Genomic DNA, 6277 nt, shown 5'->3' on the forward strand with positions numbered 1-6277 from the left:
CCGTGGTTTATTTGTTATTTGTTCTAGGTTAAAACTGTAACATCCATGTACCAGTTACTTTCTTGTTATCATTGGAACCAAGTATCTGATATCAGCAGCTTTATTCTGACTCAGTTCACGGGATATGGTCCGTCATGGAGGGAAAGGCATGGCAGCTTCAGTGGTTCAGTGTGTAGTGGTGGGAGCTTGCAGCATGGCCTGCCCATACCTGGGCTGATTAGGAAACAGAGTTCAGCTGGAAGTGGGGGTAGGCTATAACCCTCAAGATCTGCTTCTAGTGATCTGCATATACCAGCTAGGACCTATGTCTCCTAAAGTTCCCAGACTGTCCCAAGCAGTGCCACCATCTGAAGATCTAATTTCCAAACACACCAACCAGTCATGAACATGTCACACTCGAACCACAGCAATCAACATGCGAAGATCAGCAGTTGTTTAATCTACCACTGATGAGCTCTTCTCTAAAGAACCAGCCTAACTGCAATAGCTAGGGAAGCAAAAAGCCCACATGGGCTTAGATTTTACCAAAGAAAGGGAAGACCTATAGAGACATGGAGAAATGAAATTGAAGGAGAAATAAATAAATGGGAACGTATACTATGTTCATGGATTGGAACAATTAAGAGAAAACATCCATGCTATACAAAGCAATCTATAGATTCAATGCAATCACATCAAATCCCAGTGACACTTTCCACTTAAATAGAAAAACTACTAAGATGTATATGGAACTATGAAAGATTCCCAAATAGCCAAAGCAGTCTTGAGCTAGGATTACAAATTTGAAGCCAGCCTGGCCATGCTAGCTATATAGTGAGACCCTGTCTCAAAAATAACCAAAGTCAACCAACCAACCAACCAACCAACCAACCAACCAACCAACCAACCAATCAAACAAATGAAAATGGTAACAAGTAAAATAAATAAAAATGAACTCATAAAAATACAGAGTAGAATGGTGTTTGCCGCCACCTGTGGATTGGAAGATGTTGGAGTAAGGGTATAGGATTTCATTTAGGCAGAGGGCACAAGTTCAACAATATGGCCAACATGGGATCTAGTTAGTAACAATGCATTGTATTATTGAAAATTGCTGTACAGATTCTAAAACATTCATACTACAGAACAGTAGGTACAAGGCGGCACATATGTATTAGCTTTATTAGCCATCCCACATGTATATATATTCAATGCAAATTAAATGTTGTGGGGTTTTTTGTCTGCTTGCTTGTTCACACAGTCTGTGGTGCACAATAAGAAAGAAGGACCGTTGAGGCTGCTGTGAGGGCAGACAGCGGGCTAGTGAGGAGACTGCTACAGCTGTCGGGGAGAGGAGAAGCTAGTCTGGACTGGTCTGCTGGCAGCGAAGATAGATCAACTGACAGGTTGGGGGATGCTATGGCTGTACCATCAATGGAAATTGTCCAGGGATTGTACATGGGAACTATGGAAGGGGCTTCTCGGTGTGCACCCTCTCTGCCATCCTGGATAGCTTCAGATGTCCCTACAAGTCCCCTGAACTTGTGGAGACAAGATGGCTTTTGTGTGTACCTCTGCAGCTTCCCTCCCTGGGAACTCTGGACTGGAGAGAAAATATCTTCCTAGAGTGTGTAGGATCTTTTCCTCAGGGGTATCCGCCCTATGTTACTTCCACTTCTTTCCCATAGAGGCACAATAATGAGAATGGATTCCTCCTTAGAAGTTGTACCCCCCAAATCAAAACTTCATCCTCTGCCAGTTTTTTTTTTTTTTTGAGGGCAGGATGAAGAACTTCCATGTGTCTGTCTTGACTAGTGTCTGCTGCCTGTAATGCCTGTCTGTCTCTGTCTTAGCACATGCTATGTACCTGCACACTGATGTTTTTTAATCAAAGTGTTCTGAATTCTGTTGGTACCCAGCTTAGCCTGTCTCCCTGGCACCTACCTGAGCCCTAAAGTGTTCAGGAAGATAGAAAAGGACCCACGGTCCAGCTGGGGTGTCATTTTTATGTGCTTCCTTGTTGTTTCAAAAATTTAAAAAGATATTCATTGTGTTTATAAGTGTGTTTTACATGACAGCCATTGGTTCAAATGATGTCAAAGTCCACAGAGCAAAAAGGAAAGTCCCTGGACACTTGCATGGCCACTTTCAGGGCTAAAGCCTCCTCACATCCGGCTCTTCAGTGACCTAGAATTTTGTGGACGATGGAGTTCACTGTGTGGGCGGGGAGATGATCTTGGCAGTGGGTGGACAGGTATGAGACTGCCTGCCTTCAGAGAGAGGAAGTGGGCTCTCATCTCATCAAGACGCCCTGCTTGGTGTGGGCTTTGGCATTCTCTAGCTCCTTGGGTCTCCTTCGAACAGTGATGAGGAAGAACTCAGCCTCTGGCCCACTTTGAATATATAGTGGTCCTTTGTGAGTACATTTCCCACCCCAGGAGCTAGCGGTTCAGCTCAGGAGATGAGAAATAAACGAAAGAGGAAGGACAAAGCCAATATGAGGATAGTGAGACTGTAGAATCATGGTTCTCAAGGGTTAGTAATATCCTGTTGTGGTGTTTTTTTTTTTTTTTTTTTTTTTTGAGACAGGGTTTCTCTGTGTAGTTTTGGTGCCTGTCCTGGAACTCACTCTGTAGCCCAGGCTGGCCTTGAACGCACAGAGATCCGCCTGGCTCTGCCTCCCGAGTGCTGGGATTAAAGGCGTGCGCCACCACTGCCCGGCTGTGGGTTTAATTTGCATTTCATGACAAGAAGACACCCTTTCCCATCTGCCCAGGGCAGTGTTCCTGGGCTGTCTCTGGGAAGCTGTGCTGTAGAGGATAGGTGAGCTGCTGCAAAGATTTGGAGAGTGTCAGCCCTACTACTGGGGCGCGCTTGGTCGGGACAGGAAGCTCACGGACAGGCAGGTAGGTTAAAGGTCGCTGGTAGAAGGCCTTGCATTTCAAATATAGGAATCTGCCTTGTAGGCCGTGGGCATTGAAGGCTCTGGAAGGTGAGTTTGGTGGTTGCCGGAAACTGCAAAAGGCCAACATTGACTCGAATTCCAAAGAAAGACAAAGCAAAATGGCTCTTCCAGGCCTCCAGATGTCGAAGAATTTGCGGGGTTGCTAACTATAGTCTCCTGTGTAGCCAGGCGTGTGTCTGCTTGCTCACCCGTGTGTACAAGGCCGCCGTCTGTGTACCAGAAGGCCAGTGTCTGACCCTGACTTGCCGCTGCTGTCCCGTCCCCCACTCCTCACCGCCTCCCACCCGCCGCCTTGTGCTGCGTTCTTAGTTTTCACAGCGTGTGGTGCTTGCTCTTGTCCTCGTGGCCCCTGGGCACGCCCGTCCTGCTCTGAGCCCTCTCTTCTGCCCTTGCCTCCCACACTGCCTGCTTTTTTCTCATGATTACTTTTATGACTTAATGTCCATATTTTTGTGCTACTTCCTCCAGTGAGGGCCTCTCCTCCATGCACTTATCACCTGCTTGGCGGCCTTATTGCGTTGCTCTGCCATGTAATTACCTTCTCATCAGCCCTCCATCATTGCATTATAGTTCTTATGGACCTTATTTTATTCCTTTTGTCTAATTTTTTTTTTTTTTTTTTGAGACAGGGTTTCTTTGTGTAGCCCTGGCTGTCCTGGAACTCTGGAGACCAGGTTGGTCTCGAACTCAGAGATCCACCTGCCTCTGTCTCCCAAGTGCGGGGATTAAAGGTGTGCGCCACCACTGTCCAACTTCTTTTTGACTCCTGCCATCTGACCGAGAACCTGACATGGAGCAGGCACTTTCAATGTTCTTACTAAACGGACCGTGTAAGTTAATACGCACCTGAACTATTTTATACTAAAGCAAAGCCCCCCCATGTTATGAAGTTCTATAAAGGGTGTGAGGATGGTGAGACCCTGGCATCATGGTTCTGAGGTTGAGCTCTGGCACCTTAATGTGTTGTAATCTCTTCTCAAGAGAGTCAGTGGATCTGGACCAACGCCTGCAGTACATTTTCATTATAATAAAAGACATGTTGCTAATGCAGTACTGGTCAAAAGCTTGTTGAACAAATCAGGACATTTGACTCGGAGAGAGAAAGACTTTTTTGGGATCTTTGTTCAGGGAAGAGTTAAGAGCTTAGTGTGCAGTTGAGTCTGAGACTGGTGTGGACGTGTAAGCATAATCAGGACATTAAGAGTTCCTGGTCAGAGCTTTGGTGGGAAGGGCAGTGGAGAATCACATCAGCCGGATGCTTTTATAGGCAAGGCAGAAATTCTCTTGTGAATTTCAACCCTGTTTTCAATGTTTGATTCTTCAAGTTCCCATAAAAATTCTATACAGGAACCCTTACTTACCCCAGGAAGAGGGGTCAGCACATCAATCACAAGCTATAAGTCCTGGGGTGGGGTGTGATTTTCGGGGGACATCAGTGGCCTTTTTGTTTCCTAAACCATGTTTTCCAAGATGATCATATGATAAGAAGTCAAGGACTGACTTTGGTTTTTTTTTTATTTGTATTTTTATGAATCTCTTATCCTTTGGCAAGGCTTGTCTGTATGTCTGCACTCCCACCCCCTGCTACGGAATTATTTCCCAGTAGCAATCGCCGTGTGGTTGGTCATAGGGAAGCGATAAGAGGAAAGGATGTTGACACAGAGTGTCGAAATCACAGTAGGAGAACTTTGCTGAACTCCTGCCAGAGGTTAGATTTTAAACATGATTTGGCAGCTGGTCTCTTTAATATTCTAGAACTCTTCCATATTCCTATCAATTTTGAGCCTTTTAAATCTACACCATCTGAACTAAAATCTTGGATGATGGTTGTGGCCTTATTTTCTCCTCCAGTCCTATGAATTGTTGTCCAATATGCTTCAAGATTATGTTGGTAAATGTCATCAGATGTTGATGAAACATTCCCTTAAAGACTGCATCATTCTTCTTTATCCTTGTTAATATTTTTAGTATCAATTATATATTTTGCTAAAATTTGACACCATGCAAGCCCTTATGTGCTATTTGAATGACATCTCTTTTATAGACACAGGGTATAGCTTGATTGAAAAAACACAAGTAGACAGTCTGCTTCTACTGAAAAGTGAAGTTAGACCATTTACATTTAGGGTGATGTCTTATCTATTTGGACTTATCCTAAATATTTTATGTTTTCTGCTCCTACCCAGGTTGTTTGCATTTCTGTGTTATTCAGATTTTTGTTTAAGAATGTGGTGTTAGAATCCGGCCTCTTTTCAGGCCTCCTCTCACAGATCCTGACAGGAACCCTATTTGGACAATGTCTGTAAATCCCTAGCTAACAGACTTTCTGGTGCTGTGAAATCTCACCTCATGGTGCCACATCCTGCTCTCCATTCCTTCCCCTGCCAACTGCCTTGGAATAAGAGAACCTGGCTACAGGCTTTTGTTGAGAACGTCTTCCATCCTAAAGGAGGTATGAAAAGGGACTACCTGCCATGTGGGCTCTGATTCTCCTCACACACCCTGTATGCTGTCTGTTGCTGGTGGTGGGGCCTGAACGTTCCTTGAAGTCCCCTCCCCCGCTGCTGTCACCCCTCTATCTGCTGTTCATGGTATTAATAATGCTTCCAATAAACTCCTGAGCACCCAGGGATCCATCTCAGTGTCCTCTCGAACCATCCTCTCTGTTCAAAACCTAATAAATCATTTATGTGGCATCAAGATTAAACTTCACACAACCATGATTTCTTTTTTGGTTCTCTCCCTCCCTTATGACCGACCTCCCTCCCTCTCTCCTTCCCTCCCTCCCTCCCTCCCTCCCTCCCTCCCTCTCTCCCTCCTTCCCCCTTTCCCTCTCTTTTTTGTTTAGGATCTTGCTATACCACTATGCCTGCCCTGGTATTCAATGTAGCTGGACTTGAACTCAGCAATCTTCCTGCCTCAGACTCCCAAGTGCTGTGATGAAAGGTATGTACCACCATACGTCTGATCACAATTTCTTTTTCTTTCATTTTTGTTTTGTTTTTCATACAGGATCTTGCTATGTAGCCAGGACAAGCATTGAGCTCATTACGTAGTTTGTGCTGGCCTCGAACTCTTGATCATCCTGCCTCAGCCTCCAGTGTGGTGCAGGTGTATACCGTCACATCTGGCTTTGTCTAGCTTTTCCATCTTACCTTTACTAAGATGATAATGTTTATTAACATTTATTCTTTATCATCTCGGCTCAAGTAAAAGATAGAAACTATACACTATTATTTTAATTCTTACTCTTTTTAATACCTTTTATTTATTTATTTTTACGTGTGTGTGTGTGTGTGTGTGTGTGTGTGTGTGCGCGCGCGCGTGAATGCA

This window comes from Peromyscus maniculatus, chromosome 1 (assembly GCF_049852395.1).
Source record: "Peromyscus maniculatus bairdii isolate BWxNUB_F1_BW_parent chromosome 1, HU_Pman_BW_mat_3.1, whole genome shotgun sequence".
Lineage (NCBI taxonomy): Eukaryota > Metazoa > Chordata > Mammalia > Rodentia > Cricetidae > Peromyscus > Peromyscus maniculatus.